The sequence below is a fragment of the Euprymna scolopes genome, chromosome 11 (assembly GCF_053919585.1).
Source record: "Euprymna scolopes isolate OS-2025 chromosome 11, ASM5391958v1, whole genome shotgun sequence".
Taxonomy (NCBI): Eukaryota; Metazoa; Mollusca; class Cephalopoda; order Sepiida; family Sepiolidae; genus Euprymna; species Euprymna scolopes.
This window is the reverse complement of record NC_136492.1, coordinates 151414870-151439276: the sequence shown is the minus strand read 5'-3', so window position 1 is coordinate 151439276 and position 24407 is coordinate 151414870. Positions and strand designations below refer to the sequence as shown.

General features: G+C 33.0%; 1 long non-coding RNA gene across 1 annotated transcript in view; it reads left to right on the top strand.

The window, feature by feature from the left end:
- The window catches only part of LOC145288112 (uncharacterized), a 483797-nt gene that overhangs the window by 45434 nt on the left and 413956 nt on the right, over positions 1-24407 (top strand). The gene's annotated exons all lie outside the window — the stretch shown is intronic.

Sequence of the window (24407 nt, the reverse complement as noted above, 5' to 3'; positions counted from 1 at the left end):
CCACAGACTTGATGTATGTGTTCCATTTAAGATCAGGTGTAAAGGTCAAACCCAGGAGTTTATCAAAGCCTGGGGCCTCCCTTAGACGAGAGCCATCCATTTCAATTGATGCCAGATGGGGATCAGAGCGTTTATGATGTAGAGATAGGAGCTTGGTCGTAGATGCATTAAAGGTAACCAACCACCTCTTTCCCCACTGTATCACGCGCTGAAGATAAAAGGAGAGAGAATCAGAGAGAACATCATCATTTACGGCCTTTGATGTGTTGCCATAGATGGTCGTGTCATCAGCATAGATATCAACGAAAGATTTTAGTATGTGTTTTGGGAGATCATTGATGTAGATCAGGAAGAGAGTTGGGCCCAGTATGGACCTCTGAGGGACTCCAGCATTAATACAGACAATTACAAATGTTGATCTCTTTTCCAACAGAATTAACTATTAGCAATTAACAACGTAATTGGATTATCTCCCTTCACAGTTGTTTTTTTAGTAACGGTATGGAAACATATTTAATTAGAATGATAATAAATTTTAAAATATTAAATAATGATAAATAGATTAAAATCGTTTAGTCGAAAGATTGCATGAGGATTAATATATATATATATATATATATATATATATATATATATATATATATATATATATGAGTACTGTTGTCACATTTGAGCTGGTGCATCTGCTGCTTGTCTCTCACTCCTGAACAGTGTTCAAAACAGAGTCGCCAACCTGATACGTCCTTCAGCCTCTCCTATCGAGAAATGTTGCATACCTCTGCCTGTTCTACAAGTACTTTAATGGTGAATGTTCTGACGAACTACAAGCACTTGTACCTCTTCGATGTTAATACCCCCGACAAATCCAACAAGCAGCTTAATCCCACCCATTCACAGTATAGATCTCTAGGTGTAAGAAGGTCTTTTACTCCAATAGTTTCTTCCCCAAAACTGCGTGACTTTGGAACTCTCCTCCGGGATTCTGCTTTCCAAACTGTACTGACATGCAGAAGTTCAAGTGTAATGTCAACAGACATCTTGCTACTTACCATCCTTCATAATATCCCTGCAACTTATGTTCCTGATAGTAACCCCTTACTTCAAAGTGGCACTGTGCCTTGTTTGGGGTGAAAATTGAATAAAACATGATCTATAATCAAGATGTAGGCAGAATAGCGATTACACTTTCCAAGATGCTGGAATAAAGTTTTCCGAAAAGAAACCCGTAGTCTTTTCTTCATTGTTGAATTTTCGTTGCAACTTTCCGTCAACAAGATCAAAGTTGGGCTAAGCGTGTTTCATAACTAGCCACATGTAATCCCTTAGAATAGTATTCGCCCCTTTTGTTCAAGGTATGTTTTCCTTTGTTTGGCAAAGACAAATGTGTTTATTCTGTCCCTTATTTGCAGTTATATGTGACCATATATCGGATAAGTTGCTTTGCGACATTTTGAAAACCAGGCGATCATGTGTAAATACATTTAAAATGAACAAACGCATATCCAATTGTTACATAAGAAGGGGGGTCTCTTTCTCATGCACGTACGCAGCCAGACTAGATAAGTGGAAATGATATTAGGAAAAGGCTAGAATCGAACCCAGTAGGCAAGTGTTAAAAATGGATAATTGAAATCTTAGGAATGCATTCGATTGCTTATTCTTCTTGAAATAATTGAATATTATTCATGAATATTATTCATGTCAGTTAAAATATTATTCTTGAATATTATTCTTGAATATTATTCATGTCAGTTAAAAGCATGGACAATGTGAGTTTATAAGATATGATTAAAAATATGTTAGGTATTGAACAATTAATATTGGGAATTCTTTGTTTGCCAAAAATGTGTTTGTATAGACATGTGTAAAATCCACGTGAAATTTAGTCACGTTGGTTAACATCACATTTCTGAAGTCATGAACTAAGTAGATTCTTAATATATTGAAATGGGATTCGAAGTAAGGATCAGATAATCGGATATAATCAGAGAGTCACACACAGCCAGAGAGAGAAAGGGTCAGTTAAGGAGGTAATGCCCTTAGAGGCGAATGGTAGAAGAGAAACCATGTAGCAATACAAGTTTAAATTCCTGACATCATCAATCGGCTTGCTGAGGAATAAAGAAACCATCTAATGTTTTGTAACTGTTTGTTTTCGTGTCGGCATTTCACCAACCGAAATGTAAATGTGTTTTGTATATTCATCTATAAACAAACTCTTGTATAAGCCCTTCCAAGTAATGTTCCTCCTCCATCATAAGTGAAGTATCTCACCTCTGATGTAAAAGAACTGTATTACGCATTTCTTTAATAACGAATTTGCATCTTTCTCAATCTGTTATAAATGGCATTATGATCCCGCTGTTCTTAGTCCTCGTTATATGTGTCTCCAATATGAACCCTCGTCGTCACTAATATGTACTGCTTTTTCAACACAATAAACTCTCGTTACATACACGGGTATATATGTACAGAATATATACACACATCCACGGGAATATAACATAACCGTAAGATAGATAGATATTTGAACGTAAGTTATAATCTTCCAGACATTTATATAGCTACAATATTTCCTTTGGCACACATTTATATGTTTACGTATGTTATAATTTTCCACACCCAGTTTTTGTAAGTATTAAAACTCCTTTCACACAAATATATGTCCGTACATACGTAACGCTTTTAAAGACACGTTTAAAGCTGTACGTACGTTATCACGTTTAACACTATTTTATGTTTGTACACACGCTGTGCCCTTTCACACATTTATACCCGTACGTACGTTATTATCTTTTTATATGTTTATGTTCGTACGTATCTTATCACTCTTCACACACATTCATGCTGTATACCGGAATCACATTTCACTCCTATTTTTTGCATGTAAATTATCACTTTTCACATACATTGTCGTTCGTCTGTACGTTATCACCTTTCACACATATTTATTTTAAGTTACGTCATCATCATTTATATACTGTCATGTTTGTACGTAAGTTTTCACCTTTAATACATTCATATTCTTACGTATATAATCACCTTTCAGACACATTTGCATTTGTAAGTATGTGATCACTTTTCACTGACTTTTTTTATACATGTTTGTATATCAACTATCACCTTTCACATGCATTTTAATTATGAGAAAGTTATCGCCTTTCACATACATTTATGTTTGTAATACGTAATCACATTTCATACACACAATTGTTCGTACATACATTATCAACTTTCATACATATTTATTTATCTAATAACGTTATCTTATTCACACACTATATTTCTACGTACATTATTGGTTTTCACACATATTTCTGATCGTACGTATATCATACCCGTTCACACATATTTATGCTTGCACGTACGTTACCACATTTTATATATTTCGGTTCGTACATAGTTCTCACACTTCGTTCACATGATTGTATGTGCGTCATCATTGTTTACACACGTTAGTGTCTGTAGTTTTTCATTTTTCACATACATGATGTTTGTACATTATCAGCTTTCAGCAATTTTTCGTTGCATACGTTATAACCTATGTCATACATTTATTCTTATAGGTAAGTTATGACCTAAACACACATTTCTGTCCAGGCGTATTTTATCACCTTTCACACACGTTTATTTCCTGACGTAAATAATCACGTATTAAATCAATTGTTTATCTTACGTACGTTATAACGTTAACATACACTTATGTTTGTACGTTCGTAACTAAATTTCACACACAGTACTAATTCTGCAGACTCTTTTGATCATTTATACCGTTAAAACCTTTAAAATACATTAAGGCTTGTATGTACATCATCACCTTTCACATACATTTTTTACATACGTTATCACCTTCCAAACATGTATATTCATACATGCATTATTCATATTTCACCCATTAATAGCCGTACATTATCACCTTTTATATTTATTTATGTTCGTATATACTTTATCCCTTTTACACGCACTTATATATTGGAATATATGTTTGCATTTAAATTATCGCATTTCACATATTTTCTTCTGTACCTACGTTATCACCTTAACACACGTATTCTTTTTATACGTACGCTTTCACCATTTACGTGCATTTTTATTTGTATGTTTTTCATTGCTTTCGCACACATACGATCGTACACTTATTTTAATGTTTCATATATATCTTACACATATGCACATTTGTATCACTTTATCACCTACACGGATATTTATGTCAGTACATACTATATCACCTTTCAGACACATTCATGTTTGTATATAAGTTTTCACATTTAACACGTTCATGTTCACACGTTTGATTTTAAAACTTGTATGTAGATTATCACTTTTCACACATATTTTTGTCTACACTATGTTATCTCCTTTCGCATGCATTTAAGTGTGTACGTACGTTATCGGTTTCAGTTATATACATACAATTCTGGCCTACATAATGTATTATTACATATATTTTTTGATTATACGTAAGTCAGCACACATCACACAGATACCTCACAGATACCTCTTTGTATGTATGCTATCAAAATTCACACACATTGATGTTTGTAAGCAAGAAATAATCTTTTACACATATTTATTTCTGACGTTAGTTATTATTTATCACATATATTTCTGGTAATACGTACGTTATTAACCTTTCACTGATATTTTTGTAAGGACGTGCGTTTTCAATTTTCACTCATATTATGTTTGTATATATTTTATCACTTCTAAATTTAAATTTGTTTGTACGTATGTTATAGTTTTTTTACACACGTTTATCATCCTGTATAAGATAAAGCCTATATGGCCGTGTCCATCATTAATTATGGTGGCACGGTAATTATTTTTTCGGAATGTGTTCACGACAGGTTTTTAAAGGTTTTATGGTATTTTGTAAGGAGAGACATATTTTATGAGGAGATCGAAAGAAATATGTTCAGTGAAAAAAAATTGCAGGTTTTGTATCAAAAATCAATAACGAGTAACATTGTCATCCGGTAAACAAAACAACATAATCACTTAGAATAGAATATGTTAATAAAATAGATGATGATTATAAATAATAAATAATAAATATAAAATACATATATTCATAAAATAGATTATTTGCTTAAAGCAAAAGGAAAACAAAGAATCCCTTGAATATTTTTAGACGTCTTGTAAAACTACGGGGGTTCATCAGGCATCAGAAGAAGTCTGGATTGTGTAATTAAGAGCCGTATGCTTTCGGTTTAGGAAAATCGTATTTAAAACTTTTCTGCTCAATTAAATGTATTATTATTCATTGAAAGTTTTTTTTATATGAATTAATGTTTACTTGTTTTTATATTTTAATCGGAGTTCATTGAAAAGATAAATACACGACATTATTCTCTTTCCACTGATGAAAACAAGTTCCTCTTTTTTTGTTACAACTATCTATTAGTCGGTCAGTTGTGTGCTAATCCGAAGAGCGATAGCCCTAAATATATCTATGGCTTTTGACATAGTATGGCATGATGGTCTTCTAAGGAAAATCAGATCATCTAGTATCACTGGACGAATACATAATGTAATTAAATCCTTCTTAAGTAGGAACAAGAATCCAGGTTGTCCTTGACGGTCGTACATGTAAACAATAAGATATAAATGCAGGAGTACCTCAGGGGTGTATCCTGCTAGCTTTATTATTTCTGATATTCATAAATTACATCCCTGATTAAATTGTTTCTGAAATGGGTATATTTTCTGATTAAACCCATCTCTATAGCAGGCACGGGGGAAACAAATTAGCACATGTGTAAGGAAATGGCAGTAACACTAGAGGAAGACCCCCCGATCTGTAGTGGAATGGGGACAAAAATGGATGGTCTCATTCAATGCTGCCAAGACTAAGCTTGTTTCCTCCAATAATTACAAGAACCCTGCTCTACCACCAATAGCAATGGCTAAAACACAATACATGAAAGTACTTCTTTCAAATTCCTTAGATTTACGTTCACAGGGAGCATGAACTAGAATAGAAATATAGAGAGCATTGCCAAGGCTGCTACAAAGAGGGTGGACTTTCTCTACTGTGCTTGAAACTACTCGTACCTGAAAATACCATGTACACATATGAGGCCACCATTCGCCCATGTATAAAGTACTATTGTCACATTCGGGGCGGGGCATCTGCTAATTGCCTCCAATTCCGGGACAGGGTTCAAAAGAGGGTCGCCAACTTGATAGGCCATGAACTGTCAACTAGGCTTCAGCCCTTGTCCCATCGACGAAATGGTGCATCTCTCTGCCTGTTCTACAAGTATTTAAAAGGTGAATGCTCTGACGAATTACAACGACTTGCACCTCGACAAACCCGACAAGCAGCTAAATCCCACCCGTATACACTAGAAATCCCTAGGTGTAAGAAAGCCTTCTACTCCAATAGTTTCTTCCTCAGAACTGCTAGACTTTGGAACTCCCTCCGGGATTCTTCTTTCCAAACTGTACTGACATGCAGAAGTTCAAGTGTAATGTGAACAAACACCTTGCTACTTATCTCCCTTCATAATATCCCTGCAAGGTATGTCCTCGATAGTATCCCCCTACTTCAAAAGTGCACCGTCTATCGTCTGTGGTGAAATTTGAATAACAAATAAAGCAAATAAACAGTTTTTTATCTTCGTAAATAACAAATATCTTTTCGTGCAGGTGGGAACCGTCACATACATATATGGTTGCACGTAGATCATCACTTTTCACAGCAATGTTTGTACACACGTTTTCACCTTTCACGTATTTATGCTCGTAAGTACGTTATCACATTTCACACGTTTGTTTTCATACATATGTTATCCCTTTTAACACAGATATGCTTGTTCGTACGTTATCACGTTTAACATATTTTTGTTTGTTCGCAATTTACCACCGTTCGCATATTCATGTTTGTACACACATAACACCTATAACACACATTTATGTTTCTACGCATATGAAAATTAGCACCTTTCACATGCATGACTGTTCGTATGAACGTTATCAACTTTCAGTCACGTCGGTTTGCACGTACGTTATCACTTTCCACATACATTTATGTTTGTACGTACGTTATACGTTTTGATTGCCATTATTTTTTTAATATAAATTATAACGCTTCACTTGTCATTTTGCTCATCTCTAGATGCGCATACATTTGTGTCTACGGTATGTTTCACATATATTTAAGTTTTTACAACATTTACACCTTTCACGTACATTTATGATTGTACGTACATTATATCCTTTCACAAATATTTATATATCTATACATAAGTTACCACCTTTGTATATATATATATTCGTACGTATATTTCATACATAGTAATACTCGTACTATCACCTTTCACACATGTTTGTGCATATGATATGGCAACAGATAGCGTGTAAGAAATCATCAGAAATTTTAATGGTAGCTGACTTGCGAGGATATTAGCAGCAGTAGCCGGAAAAAAGACATATGCAGATCAAGATGTGTACGCGAGCTTGCAAAAGAAGAAAAAAAGGGAAAAGGGGACAACAAGTGGTCGGGGAGAATCCAAGTCCACGTTGATGAAAATAAACGTGTAAAGTCAAAGAGGAGAAATGGTATGCTACGGCCGGCGTGTGATCAAGATGAACGATGGCGAGAAACTTTTAAGCTAGCGTTGAGACGAGGAGAAAAAAAGGTAAAAAATGCTTTTGTTAAAAAAGGGAGAAAAGCCAATACGGATCTATTTATTTTTGTTTGTAATTTCGTGCTACGTTACATTATCACCTTTCTATATATTTATGTTTGTAAACACGTTTTCTTTGTTAATACATATCTTTGTATGTAAATTATCACCTTTCACTCACATTTTTGTTTGAACGTACTTTATCACCTATTATATACATGTATATATGCACTATGTTATCACCTTTTACACACATTTATTTCTATACTTAAGTTATGATTTTCATGCATGCAGATATTTTATTTGTACGTCATTGATTTTATGACGTAGAGTATCATCTATCACTTACATTTTGATCATACGTGCATCACCTTATTTCGCACGCATTACTATTTAGACGAGCGTTATAAACTTTCACACACATTTGATTTATATTTACGTTAGAACGGTTCTACATAAATTTGTATCGTACATAATTTAACCCTTTGCAAACATATATGCTGTCAGGTACGTTATTACATTTCACAGACTCTTACAATACATAAACAATGACTATTATTGCTAAAAGAAAAAATTCTCCTTTTAATGTGGGTTGATAGACCAACCAACGTCAAAGACTATTCACCGAAAATCGGCTGTTGTATTGTTTCGATTTAACTGGCAATTTGATATTTTGTTAACATTCCAAACTAACTTTAATCTTAAACAACGAAGTTGAAACATTTCGACACAGAGTCAGTAACGACATTTCGACACATAGTCAGAAAGAAACAGAAACGTCGTTCTCGCTAATAAATCAGTTAACTGAATTTTTGCTTTCAAAGTGTTAAACGTTGTATTTATGTTATAAGTAGACTAACTTATAATTCTAATAAAATAAAATATAAAAAAATCAAAAGTTCGAACAAACTATACACTAAACTATTTCTTCCGGATTTATTTTTGTTGTTGTTTGTTTGAACAGATCAGTTTTACTTTTTTGGTTCATTTTAGAACCGTGACGCAAGTTTTAATAAATTATTGTAAAAATTCTTTGCATTGTAAAGACTGTAACGGAATCAATGACACGTATGTAAATGAAAAAAAACCCGTGGCTACAACATCACATCATAGTTGGATCGGAGGAAGAAGAAAGTAAAAAGCAGAAGACTAAAAACAAGTGAGAGAAATAGAAACTTTTAAGCACGTTTCGGCACGTATAATAATCTAATATAAGTGAGATATGAATACATCGTTAGTGTGGAAACTTTATTTTCGACATAATGCTCTAGAATTGTGTGTTCATATTTATTAAACTTAATTAAAGGCAAATTTCAAATGATCTTTATACAATAGAAGTATATGTTTCCTTATAATCATGAGCAGATATATATATATATATATATATATATATATATATATATATATATATATATAGTACCAATTAAGCCCGACTTTGCTCGGGCGCTATGTACTGTTCAAAACTTTATGTGCATATATATATATATATATATATATATATATATATATATATATATATATATATATATATATACGAGCAAACAGTTAATAAAACATGTCAAAAAACACTGTGAAATGAGTTAAAAACATATTTAATCTGAAAAGGAAACACTAGATAAGTGGATAGTCCTTAATCCGAGGAATTTCGAAGAAATACTTTCCTTCTCATATCATATATATAGTAAAATGTTTGACTCATGTCCAGGTAACCTACATCTAAAATTTCAAGTGTTTAGACTCAAAATTAGTGGAGGATTTTTGGTAGGTCTGCAAAGGTCAACTCTTTCAATCTTGACTGCTTGGCAGCCAACTTTCCCCCAAAAACTAATTGAAAAGCTTGTGGCCTGTCTGAATACTCTTCATGTAAAATTTCAAATGTTTAGACTAAAAATTGGCTGAATAGTTTGCTAGAGCCCGCAAAGGTCAAATATTTAGAACGTTGACCCTTTCGTAATCAAAGTGTCATCCAAAAACGATTAGAAAGCTTGCCCTATGTTTGAATACATTTCATGTCAAATTTCTTGTGTTTAGACCAAAAATTGGCTGAATAATTTAGTAGAAACCGCAGAGGTTATTTTTTAACTTTGACCTCAATTTTGACCTCTTAAGATTTATTGTTTTATGCTCAAATTGAATAAAAAGTTTGATCCATGTCCAAATAATCTACATCTAAAATTTAAGACACAAAATTGGTGGCGGAGTTTGGTAGCGTTTTCAAAGGTAAAATCGTTGAAGTTTGACCCTTGAAAGCCGAATTTCGTGCCGAAAACCGATTAAAAAGATTTTCCCAAATCTCAGTACTCCTTTATGTCAAATCTCGAGTCTTTGCACTGAATATTGAGAGAGTAGTCTGGAAGAAAAAAATGTACACACACAGATACAACTTCACTTATATATATATATATATATATATATATATATATATATATATATATACTAGTAGACGTACCCGTTACAAACTGGGTTTAAAACAGCCTTCAAAAATAGATTCTGATTTATATAACTATACAAATACCCTTTATATTCTTTTAAAGATAGTATTTATTTTCTACATATTTTATATCCCCTTTCGTCAGATGGCCAGATAAACACACATACAGACGCTGAGTTTTATTACATCGTCCTATAGATGTACAGATTTGATTTAAATTTGAAATTTATTAATCTTCAAAGTGCCCTTTTATGAATTTTACAAAGTAAGATATAAAATTTAATTTAAATTGAATCAAAAAATTACCTTGGATTTATTTTATGTAATGCACATTTTGTTGCAATTTAAAAACATTATCTTTCATCTAGCAATTAATGATATAGATATAAACTTTTCAATGATTTTTTTTTAAAAGTGCAATAGAATGTACATTACATAAAATAAATCCAAGGTAATTTTTTGATTCAACTTAAATTAAATTTTATACCTTACTTTGTAAAATTTATAAAAGTGCACTTTGAAGATTAATGAATTTCAAATTGAATCTTGTACCTTTATTTTTAAAGCCTATAGTAAAAACATTTTGTTTAACAATTTTCATGCCTTGGGTGAAATGCTTTTCTAACTTATATATATATATATATATATATATATATATATATATATATATATATCTGTGTGTATGTGTGTGTATGCATTTCTTTCCTCTCGGTTACGTCCCCTACTTTCTCTCTCTCTCTGTATATGTATAATCGAAATATATTAGAATTTTATATCAAACGTATATTATTATGATAATTTTTCAATAAAACATACTCAATAACAATTCTAATGCCTTTAGCATATTTTAGTCCACGCCATTTAATCTTCATCGACGTTAAGCCTTGTCAGTATATAAATGGGTGATCATTTGGGCATTCCAGGTTTTGCATATGCTCTCCGTTTATCTCGCAATTGTTTCCCGTTGTTTAGTACTTCTTACCACTTCGCTCAAGAAGTTCCGATTCAGAAAATGTGTGCTTAGTATTGCGTAACCCTTGCATCACAATTACTGGTCCAGCTATATTTAAAGGGATATCCAGTGTCTCTTGAGACAGAACGGAGGCATCGATGTTATCTTATTAATATATAGCGCATGCATCATTATCATTATTTTGCGTTGTTTTTCCTCAATACGTAATTGAATTATTCCAAAAAGAAATAGTAGCATTAGTTTGAAGGTATTTCGCAATCCAATTCGCATTGAAATTACATTTTCAGTTAATAAAAACAACTTTATCAATATGTTCAAGTTACAGTATTTTGTTCTGTTAATAATGCATTAAAAATTTTGTTTCATTTCCATTACTGAATTCAAAATTCACTTTAAATCTCAATGAGTCAATGGATTTTTCAAGAAAATGTATCCAACATCCAACTATTAATAATATATAAAATACCCGTATTTGATAAAATATGTTGATATGATAAAAATGTGTTAATTCCAACTTTCCTCGGAAAATTTGTGTCAACAACAATCTGGAGTAAAAAACACCCATCCACAATTACATTAAATAACAACTAGTTGTTTTCTTTTTGTTTTAATCTACCAAAATATTACTTTTTTTAATTCTTGAGTAAACATTCTATAATTTGTATTATATTTATTATTCTAACTATTATTTAAACTGTGGGTGTCATTCTTACAATCTAATATCTGATGTAATATGTTGCTTTCAAATGCATCCTTAAGGACTATCCATTATTATGCTAACTACATATATCAGTAGAGAATTTGTTAACAGAACCTTTTTTAATAGACACTAGCGGAAATACTGCTATCGTTTCGTCATGCATAACTTAATAAATGTTTTAAGTAATTCTAAATTATATTCGTAATCGTGTAACGTAACAGATATGTTTTCAATTAATAATAAATTATAAATGGAGAACTTTTGTGATTTGAAGTTTTTTACTAGCAATACTAAGAACTTTACAAAGAATTATCATACTGAAAGTTGTATAATAAAATATATTACGATATTAGTTTACGAATTCAGTTTTAAATACAGCCTGAAATGCATTTGTTAATTCTACATTCCTTTTTACTTCCTTGTTAATTTCAAATATTACGTCTTTCTATTTCCTGGTACGCTTCACCAATGAATTGGTTTCTTTGATTATTATTGATATCGCTTTTGCTATTATACTGTAAAACATTTGTTTCCTCAGATCTTCATTTACGGCTGCTAAAATTAAGTTTAGCGTTTATTTAATCATTTCATTAATTTATTGTATCTAAGTAATCACATAAAAAGCATCATCACGCTGGCAGCCCGTTTCCCGTTAGATCACCGATGTTAAGCAACGTTAAGCGTTGTAAGTACTACAATGGACGACCATTAGAGAATTACAAGTGCTGTATCAACAGTGCAGATGACAATCCGCTCTGGTCGAAAGATTCAAACCCCGCAACGAAGCCACCGTTGGTTCTATTATTTTTTTGTAAAATATAGATATCCGGCTAGTTCATGATATATCTACAGTTTGTGTTAAAGTGTTAATCACTTGTAGCTTGTTGATATTAATATAAAATAATACAATAAAATAAATGATAAAACGCAGTACAATTTTAAAAAATTTTTGAATTAAAATCACATTTATTTAAAATTACCCGCAAGATACACAATTTTGTTTTATTTTTTAATATCCGTGATGAACACAAAATGTTCCCATAAATTAGAACAGCAGGAAAGGACCCGGAGAAAAAAAGATAAATTGGCAACTAGGAATTATGAGCATTTAAGAAAAATTGGTGTGAGAAAACACCCCGTGGGATCAATTCAGAGTTAGAGTGACGACACTAACATTTAAAATTATAATCCATGTGCATATATATACTAGCATGGGCACCCGGCCTTGACCGGGTCGACATAAAGTTCCGTTTTAAACACACCTACTCGACAAGGATATTAATTTTCCTCGTGGGTAACGTCGATACCCCCACGCACAACAATGTCAAACATAAAGAGATAAAAACATGTACATGTAATCCCCCCCCCCAAAAAAAAGAAGTACGTGATACCGTCTCAACCATGTGAGATTCTAACAATAGTAAAAATAATTTATTTATGGGCGTCCGAAATGGCTGCCCTTAAAAATATGCGAAGGGAATGCAGTATTATATCGGAGCACACTTACACATTTCCTTTACCCTATCTCCTCCCTCTTTGCCGTCGATGGCCGTTCAACAGTCGACCGAAGGAAAAGCTTCTTAAGAAAATATTCTTATCTCGAGAAAGTTCTTCCACCGGCAATGAACAGCCGTAAAGAAAAAGTAAAATAAAAATATTAAGTTTTCTTGAAAAAAACCCTACATTTTCCCCTGCACTTTCATCTAACAATTTACGCTTTTCGTAAACATATTTTTACGTAACGTATATATATATATATATATATATATATATATATATATATATATATATATATATATATATATATATATATTTCTGTGGACCCCACACACAAAAAAAATTGACTGAACGAAAAGTCTTGAAAAAAAAATAACACTTATACTTACATCTAAGAATTTACGGACAAATTCTTAAAGGAAAAAAACAAACAAATTTTGTTGATAAATATTTTGCAATAAATGCAAGACAAAATATATGAAATAAATAAAAAATATTTTCAGTAGTTTAAAGGTAGGTTTTTATTATTTTCGATTATTTACATTTGTATTTTCCCGGTTTGTTTGGTTTTAAAGCACCTGTTATAATGCTCAGCTTAAAGCGATAATTACCAGTCTCGCCCGATCTATGTTTGACGGGAATTCTCGAGAATCCGGGTCAAATTATGCAGGAGTATCGAATATTTAAAAATAAAGCAAAACATTTTTCTGTTTACCCGAAATTATTGTTTCATGCTAGAAACGTCTTGCGATTATCAAATTAATTTATTTGGAAAACGTTTTTTTTTTTTTTATCTTTCGAACTTTGGAACGTATAAAAAACTCACCAGGGGAAATAACTCTACTCGTTTCATAAAAAAATCGATGTCGGAAGTAATAATTCCAAATAAATTTAATCAAATATATTATCAATATAATTATTATTTAGAGTTGATAAAATAACGATCTTCAATAGAACACTTAAAACAACTCTCTCGCTAGAAACTTAAACTAACATACAGCTATTAATTTTCCTTAATATAATAAACAAATGAGGTGACCTCTTAATCGTATATTTTTTAAAGAATCATACTATATATAGCAATAAATGAAATACTAAAGTAACGGACCTTTTATATATATTAATCAATTGTGAACAAATAAACAAACAAACAGACAGAAATACGAATTTATATATATATACATATATATACATATATATATATATATATACATATATTAGTATATAATGTTTTCCTATGTAATTAAAATTCTGTTCTATTCATTCAACAATTCTGATGTATTTTTATTTTATTTCAGTTTTGTTCTATTTTACCTCTTGTGTGTTTTTACGAAGACAGTGTTATTCATGACGCATCCAGTTGGGTTACATGATACTAAAGTTTTATTATTCGGGTAGATGATAGATAACTCGATAATTATTCGAATTAACATGGATGACAAATGGCATACAGGTGAACTATAATTGAAACGCGATATAAATTACTTCGGAGGACGTTTTTATTTTACGATACATTGAAGGAATCGAATTATGGATATTTTAAGGCTCGTGTGAATCTCCTACCAAAATGTAATAATACACAATAAAATGTGGGATAATTTTAGAGCAAACATGAATTTAGGAATTCTCTGTTCATAGGTTTATGAAATGAATAAACATGTGAACCCCAAAGCAATATTATTGTTTTTTTATTATTGTTGCTATTTATCTTTGATGGCAAAGGTGAATAGAAACAACGCGTCGAACAATAGCAACACACAAGATATAGCCATGTAGAAAATGTTGAATAACATGGGTAAAATATTGCATGTTTGACAAAAAGTTGTATTATACATGTATAAAAATACACATTTAATATAAAAATTAGATTAAATTTGCAAATACTAAAATATGATACAACATTAAATGGAAAAACAAACAGACAGTATCATATATTAGGATTTCTAGATAAAGAAACATCCTAAGCAAGCGCGTTAAGTGTAGTCGATTTGTAATCCAATAAATGTATGTGTTAGAAAACATGTCTTTATTTACCGTGGATACAACTCACAATCGTATTCTGGTTGTTTTTATTCCATTTTCACCATAAACAAGACCCAGTGCTATTTTGAGGTAAGGGCTCACATTGGGGACAATAGTTGCAGGGATACTATGTAGGGAGACGGGCAGCAAAATATCTCTTCACATTACACTTGAACTTCTGCATGTTAGTACAGTTGGAAAAACATAGACCCGCAAGGGGGTTCATTATTCTAGCAGTTCTAGGGAAGAAACTATTACAGTAGAAGGCTTTCTTACATTTAAGGATCTCTACTGTGTAGGGGTAGGACTTGGCTGCTTGTTGGGTTTGTCGGGGTATTTATGTCGAGGGAGTGCAAGTGTTTGTAGCTCGTCAGACCATACACCATTACAAAACGTGTAAAACAGGCATCGGGATATATTGTTACGTCGATATGACAGTGGTTAAAGCTTGGATGACAGTCTAGGATCTATCAGCTTGGCGACTCTCTTTTGAATGCTATCTACGAGCTAGAGACTAGTAGCAGGTGCACCAGCCCAAATGTAACTACAATACTCCATACATGGCGAACGGTGGCCTTGTAGAGGTAAAGAATACTTTTAGGGGTAAGTAACTTTCCAGCACGGTAAAGAGAGGCCACCTTCTTCGTAGCATCCTTGGCAATGCTCTCCATGTATCTGCTCGAAATCATGTTCCTGCGAACGTTAAGCCTAGAAGTTTGAACGAAGTAGTTCAGGTAATATAGCTTTGGCCATAGATATTGGTGGTTGAGAAGGTTTCTTGTAATTTTGAAAGAGACAAGCTTAGTCTTCGCAGTATTGAATATGAAAATCCAATTTTGTCTCCAATTACGCTACAGATTGGAGGTTTTTCTCTAGTTTTTTTTCCTGCCACTTCCTTAGATATGTGCTCCTTTGTTTCCCCCCTCGTGACTTTTAAAGAGAGTGGTGTCATCAGAAAATATACCCATCTCAGAGACAATTTTATCACGGAGATCATTTATGATATTAGAGATCATAAATATCCAAAGATAATCCCCTTAAGGTACACCTGCATTTATATCATATTGTTTAGATATACGACTGTCGAGGACAACTTAGGTTCTTCTCTTATTGAAGAAGGATTAAATAATGTTATGTATTCGTCCAGTGATACAGTATGATACGATTTTCCCAAGAAGACCATCGTGCCATACCTTATCACAAGCTTTAAATATATCTAAGACCACCGTTTTACTATATTTGCTTTGTCCAGTACATGGTATATACGTTCAGAGATTACAGTTAGGATATCTGATGTAGACCGGGCTTGCCTAAATCCATATTGTTTCCGTTTAGCAGCTGTAAGGTGATTGACTCGAGATTGGTATACTTTGGACTCATATATTCTGACGAAAAGCGAGATGAGCCTAATGGGGAGAGAATTTAGTGTGTCAGTTTTTTCGCTAGAATTCTTGTAAACTGGTTACAAAGAAGCAGTTTTCCAAAAGCCAGGAAAGCAGGATTCGTTAATGCATTTGTTGTAAAGTTTAGAGAGGGTTGTAGCAACCTAAGCAGAGTATTTTTTCATAGCACAGCCGGGATGAAATCTGGTCCACATGCGTTTTAGGTGTCTAGGTTCTTTATGATATGATGAACCTGAGAAGGGGTAATTTTAAGATCACCTAATGTGGTGTCAGTCCACAAAAGAAAAGTCAGGGAGGGCGTAGTTTGATGAGCCCAATGTGGAGTTTGAGGCAAATCGAGTTGCAAGCATGTTAGCCTTCTCGGATGACGTGCAAACAACTTCATGGTTGTTAAATAGTGGGGGAATTGTTGATTGCCCATTATTTACTACACTGTTGTAGATTTTCCAGAAATCACGGTTTCCTAATTTCTGTGTTTTAATGCGTTTTCTGGTGGTTTCGGAATACTCACTCTTAGTTGTCGCTACTTCTTTCTTACAATTACTTTTATATACTTTTGTCTGGTTGTACTATACTTATGGCGGTTAAATCTGCCGTATGCATCCTGCTTTTGTACAATGGCTGCTGCAAAAGTAGAAGTGAACTATTAAGGCGAGTGGGGTCTGCTATAGGATTTCCGTGTTGGAACATGTGCTTCAATTACCGTTTTGAACCATTTAGTGGTTTTATTTGCACCATGTTCAACGAGAAGAGAAAAGAATTTCTCCATTATGCGTCTCGTGAAGGTTTCCTAATCAGCCTTCTTATTATACCTTGTCATTTTGAGCAATGGCTCTTTTGTTTTGAGACGAGAATTAATTTCTACTATTCTCAAAGCGTGATCAGAATTCCCGAGTGGGTTATGGGCATTTGTTGCACAATCATCGGGAACTGTAGTCAGAAATAGATCAAGGAGTGAAGCATGGCGGTCTTGCTGATGTGGGAAACATGTCGGAAACGTAACTGTCTGTGATAAGGAATGAGATATATAGAAGTTGTGCGTTATGCTACTAGCTGTGTCTGTGTAAGTAGAGAAACCAAGCTAAGTACTGTGGTTGACAATGAAATCACCAAATACATGAACTTGTGGGCTAGTCCGGAGGAAGAGTGCAGTATCGATGTTGTCAGAGACTTACTTGAAGATAAATATAGCCTGATATCACGAGGTTCTTAAACATTCGGATTCGCTGATTCTGCAACCTATTCGCACCCATGCTTGGTAGAGCAACTACACAACGTTGATAATGATGCAGTTATATCTTGAACGTGAAAAACGTATCGCTTCCATTAGTCACCCGAAGACAAAAATGTAATAAAAATAACAAATATGTGTCTGTAATTCAATTATTTCATAATTATAAAAAACGTAAGTTAGTCTTGTTTAGGAGAAAATAAAGTGTACGGATTTGTTTGGTTTTAAAATCTTTTTATTGCCTTTTGTCTCTAAACGTAAGTCGAATCTTCGAAAATAAATTTTCGAAGTTTTTTACACTCTTTTCTCTGACTGTTCGTTTAATTCGGTTCTTTACTCAGTCTCTCTGTCGTACTAACTTTGTTGACGGTCTGCTCAGTATTCACCGTGAGGGTTATTGTGTTTTGAACCTTTATTAATTACAAGTTTTGTGATTCTTTATCCCATCGCAAATACTCCAGGATTCTCTGCCTTCTCACCATTTGCTCGAATAAGCATTTGTCTTTATAGGAATAAATTATGTGTCTTTGTATGGGACTGGCAACGTACATTACGCATCATCTCTTAACTTTCGATTCAACCATCATCATTTCAGCTATTCGTTTATAAATAGATGTTTCTGCTGTTGACTCCCAGCTCAATATGAAACACAGAATTCGATTATTTTGACTATAGTTCTTCTCGTTAGTGTTATTCGCCTGAAGTCTCAGGTTTCTCTTGTCGATCTCGCAAATATTCCTGTTGAAATTTCTCTGTTAAAAAAGATTAACTAAACTAGGGTGGATGTTACATCGACTGTAACGTTGTGCAAATAACACTTAATGTGAAACGAATATTCCCAATAATTCAAATAAAGCAAATTATCATTCGTTATTTTTAAAATTCAGAAACATGAATCAGATTAGCTATTAAATCAAATTGGCATTGAAAATCATACGTAAATAGAGATTTTTTTTTACAACCTCACATGTGTTACCATTTTAATTTTCTTAAATTAATTCGTTTTAATAAATTGTATTAACATATTCATTATAATTTCCCAAGCATAAAAACGTGACCTTCATTTGCGTATAATGTTTCCATTTGAATCAACCCATATTAATGTTGACATATTGAAGCAATGATGTTTAATTTTAATTAAACCTAAAAATAAATTAAGTTACAGTGGTTTGATAATACGTGTTCATGATTAATTCTGATCTAATATGCTAGACACCATATATTTGAATTATTTCATAGGAACTCTTACGCATAGGTGTTAATTTTTTTACTTTTCTAGAATCAAAATCATGTCATGTTTTTTTGCGCGAATATAGAATAACGATTATAGTGTTTATCATTCTGTTAATTACCAGATAACTATACTTGCAGAATGTAGCTTAAGTGCATAATGATTATAACATTGAAATATGTAATGGTTAAAGCCAGGTTGTTTACAAACCGTCACAGAAAAATGTGCGAGATAAATCAGATAAATCTAGTAACAGAGCAGGTAAACTAAATTGCCAGCAGTTTTGTTTGCCATTGCAATATAAATTATCGAAATTTGTAACGACGTTTTTGTTTCAAATGAAAATATTGCATTGAATCGCATATAGAATTGTCGCTTCCTTTAAATATGTTTAGCCCCGTCAAGCACCAACTGATTATCCCGTCAAAAATGATCGGAACAACATTTACATCACGCGATCTATTAGTTAAGAGGAGAATAATCCAATCCCATTGTGATGAATGGCTCTCGTCTGGGTGAGGCCCCGTGTTTTGACAAGCTTCTGGGTTTGACCTTTACTCCTGATCTGAAATGGAACACGTACATCAAGTCTGTTGCCAAGGTCGCTGGGAAGATGGTGGGATCCTTCTACCGCTCCAGAAGATATCTCACTACTGATGCAATATATCTATATAAAAGCCAAGTACGTCCAAGGATGGAATACTGTTGCCATATCTGGGCAGGAGCTGCCAAAAACAACCTATCATGCCTTGACAGAGTACAAAATAGACTTCGTGGTTTAGTGGGGGATGCCCTTTTCTCTACCCTGCAACCCCTCTTCCACAGAAGAGACGTAGCGAGCCTATCCTTGTTTTATCGTTATTTTCATGGCAGGTGCTCGTCTGAACTCCAATCCCTGGTCCCCCCTCGCCAATCTTTCACGAAAAACACCCGTCTAGCTGAATCCACTGTGAAAATTTTCCCCCACTCCATATCTGTGCCTAAATCAAAACGCGGATTCCATGAACAAAGCTTCTTTCTTAGAACTGCACGCCTGTGGAACTCTGTTCCGTCTGCCTGCTTCCCTCCGGACTACAACTTGGATGTCTTCAAGTCCAATGTTAACAAATTCCTAATGAACCGCCCCCTTAAGTAAACACTTCATCAAATCTCCACACTAACGTAATGTACTTGCAATAACCCTTATCCCTGAGTGACTTCCGGGTCTTGATAACTGGTGATCACTGTGTAAAAAAAAAAAATCCCACTTCTTCACATGGGGTCAGATGTTGTTAATTAAAGGGTGCATTTATTTTTAGCTTTGTTTTTTAAAATTTTATAACTTTTATATGTTACATTAATATCAATCCATCAAATTTGACCATAGTATCTCCAAATAAACCTGAGCCTTTATTATTAAAATATGCTTAATCTAATATGCAGTTTGTTAATGTATATCTAAATGAACGCACATTAGATTATCCATCCAAAGTAACAAGTAATATCTGGGTGTGGAAAACAGAAACATACCACTCAAAAGTAGGAAAGCAGTACCTACGAAAAAGGTGTAATGAGAAGCACAGATACTGATGTTGGATGAAATAATTTGGAGATTGTGCACACACACACACACACACACACAAATTCCAGGTTAGAAGAGAGAAAAAAGACCAAGAAAATTCCAGGTCGGACTTGTATACACACATATTGACGGCGCCAAAATGCTTGTGTTACATAGTCGGTTCTCTCTGTAAAAATTTTTCTGTTTATCGCTGTCACGTATATATCATAATGTTTGTTGCATTTCTACAAAGATGTGTTCAGCTAATAAATATACCCATGCAGCTTCTCCCAGCCGTTTTGACAATCAAACACGAAGGCGATTTCATAACAAAACTGTTTTATTTAATTATTGTTTTACTTGTAAGTGGTCGTCAGACGTATCGAGCAAGAGTAATGAAAAGTTGGGGTTGACGCACCAACGACGTAACAATCTCCACGCCTCTCTCTCTCTCTCTCTCTCTCTTGTGTATGTCGGACCTCTTGCTTTTATTGACAAATGTGTCCTTTTTTTTCCATCAGAGGTCAGTATATGTGTTCAAGTCCGATCTGGTATTTTGCTTGCCTATTTTTTTCTGCTAACCTGGATTTTGTGTGTCTCCAAATTCCTTTATCCAACACTAAACCGCCCTCTGAATAAAGTATTAAACGCTCGTTCATTACTCTGAAATCGTCCAGCAAACTACATTTATCATTGAAAAGGAAGCAATATCATAGTTTCGCGCTCAATGAAAACATATATCAAATCTCGATCAATAACACTATTTACAGCATAGTTCTGCCTTCAAGACACATACGAACATTCCATGATTAATAGATACAGAGTAGTCCCTTTTCTGTAATTATTAAACGTACCGCTTTTACATTGAAACTACACAGACGACATCTAATATTCAAACGACGGATTAATTAAGTAATGTATATTAAAAAATACACACCAATAATTCGATTTTGCTCAGACTTACAATCGTCAGACGTTTATTCTTTCGTTGTCTTTTTCATTTGTGAAAAATATATTTTTAAAATATCGGATACTATTATTATGCGTTAAACGTTTGTTTTGGTTTCTGTGAGATTTTTTATCTGATTTGTAAAAAGCGTTATGCACATAAAGTACAGAAAAATAAACTAAGGAACGTGTATTTTCCTTGAATTAAGAAAGGAATTTTATTTTTTATTGATTATAAACATCATTTTAGATAAACATTCTGTTTTGTTTGGCTAATTGACGTTATAATTAATTTTAAAACAATTTATTGATTTGCAAATCATGAGCAGCCAAAAATGCTAAATTTTATGGAGTCGATTATGACCTTCGACAGAGAGTCACAAGTTAAACCTGTCCATTGACACACATTTTATAGTTTCTTGTATAACGCTGAACTGTTTTATAGAAGGTCATCTATTTTAAGAATAAGTAACCCAGGTGAATGCTTAGTATCATCTGCCTTGTTCTAATTTCTGGGGAAAAAACTGTGAGTTTCACTTAATACAGAGAAAAACTGAAAATATCAAGTGCATATTCCTTACTTGTAGTCAAAAATCGATGCGGCCATTCTACGCATAAAGTCGATGGAATTGTAATTACCAATGCTCGTCCTAGTCTTTTGCAACGTTGTTATTCGTTACTTCTCATGAGTTTTAAAATGTAGAATTTAGCTCATTTCTAGGCTTTTTTTGTTTTTGACAAAAAGGTCTGCTCACTTTTTAAACATTTGAGAAGGCAAAGTATAACGCATAATTATACGATCACTATCGTATGTTATGATGTATAAAACCTGTAAACATGCGTGTAATGTGTAAAATGTGTGGACTTTTTAGATATATTCAATGCTGCTCGTAGAAGCAAGAAATTGAATCAAGCCGTTCTAGTTTTCGATGTGTTATCTCAAATCGTATACTTTGTTGGATTTTTTAAACCGGGGCGCACACGGTTACTCATGTGTCTTACTATGAATTTGAATGCTATGCATATATCTGGACATATTTTATTATTGCCAGAAACTTATTGTACGTCAGTTTTTATGTTTCTGCATTTTTATATAAGGATTAAGAATGTTTATTATTGGGATTATTCGAACTATTGTTCCCATCTTTGATTCTATTTTTACATTTCGACCGATCAATTGCCTGGTTTTTTTAAAGTACGTCTTGTCTTATCTGATAATTTTTATTTCGAACTCGGGAATCGGTACGGAGTTTTAAATGGAATTTTTTTATTTCGAACTCGGGAATCGGTACGGAGTTTTAAATGGAATTTTTTATTTAATCGTCGGAAGGTAAACTGTCGTTGTTTCCTGTGTCGTAACCGAGTAGAGACCTTAGGTAATTTTTAGTAAAGCCCTTAATATTATTTATTGAGCATTGCACCTTGCACTTCTAAAAGAGTGTTAGGTACAGCTGATTTCACATATAACTTTATACGTTGTGCTCTGATCTTATATAAATTAAAGGGTGCTCTTCAAAATTATCTACAGATTCGACATAATTTGATCACACATCTGATATCGTTATGTAAAGGCACACATTTTATATTAGAAATCAATTAAAAAAAAGTCGCGATCTATTCAGTAAAAATCGTTTGTCCTTAGAGAATTTACTACTATTACATCAAAGTACGTTATGATCTTCAGTATAGAAATATTTTTATCCAATATGTTGAATCATTCTGGACTACTTTTCTTTTCTGCCTTGATCTCAGAATTTTGGATGTTTTCCTTGAAATATTAAAGCCTCTTGTATAATCGGTTAATTTCTCCTAATTTAATAATCTGACTATTTGAGGGAATATATCAGGATCAGCTCTGGCTCAATTGAATGTATTTGATCAACCACTTTTATAGTCTCTATATGGAGGCTAGATAAAGTTGTGAGCACGAATGGGAGTAAATACTATAGCTGTATGCTATATTGATTTTTTAATTGTTTATGGTTTACAATTTTAATTGTTTCACAATATAAGTGATAGTCATAATAATGATTTTCTCTCTCCAAACCAGCTATACGTTAAATTTTCAATCTTTCCGTATACGTTAATCAACTCAACGGCTCTATACATACCATCAGCCCGTATTTTCACAAGGTCTCTGAGCATCACTTAGCATTATGCAACATAAATTGTGTTTTACTAAACCGTCAATTGACATACAATTTTAACCAAACTAACTATGACAAAACACCTCAGCCTCATTTATGCATTGCTGGTTGGATATTTCCGTATTGACTGTGAAACTGTTTTAATAATAAGAATTACTCTGGTAACATACAAGCAATGAATTCAAAAAAGTTAAATGTACTTTATAGAATAACTTTATCAATGGTGAACTTAAAGGAAATTACCCTAAGCTGAAAGAACTATATTCACCAGATATGTTTTCATCATGCAGCGGAATGGCGCTGGTAAAAAATATAAAATGCTAAAGAAGTTTTATTGATGATACAATATCTATCTATCTATCTATCTATCTATATATATATATATATATATATATATATATATTATATATATATATATATTATATATATATATATATATATATATATATATATATATATATATAAGTATATATATATATATATCATTCAATTTTAACCCCAAACAAGCCCCAAACAAGACACAGTGCCACTTTGAAGCAGGGGACTACTATCAGGAACTTAATTAGCAGGGTCATTTTGAAGGGAGATCAGTAGAAATATGTTTGTTCACATTACACTTGCACTTCTGCATCTCAGTACAGTTGGGAAAGCAG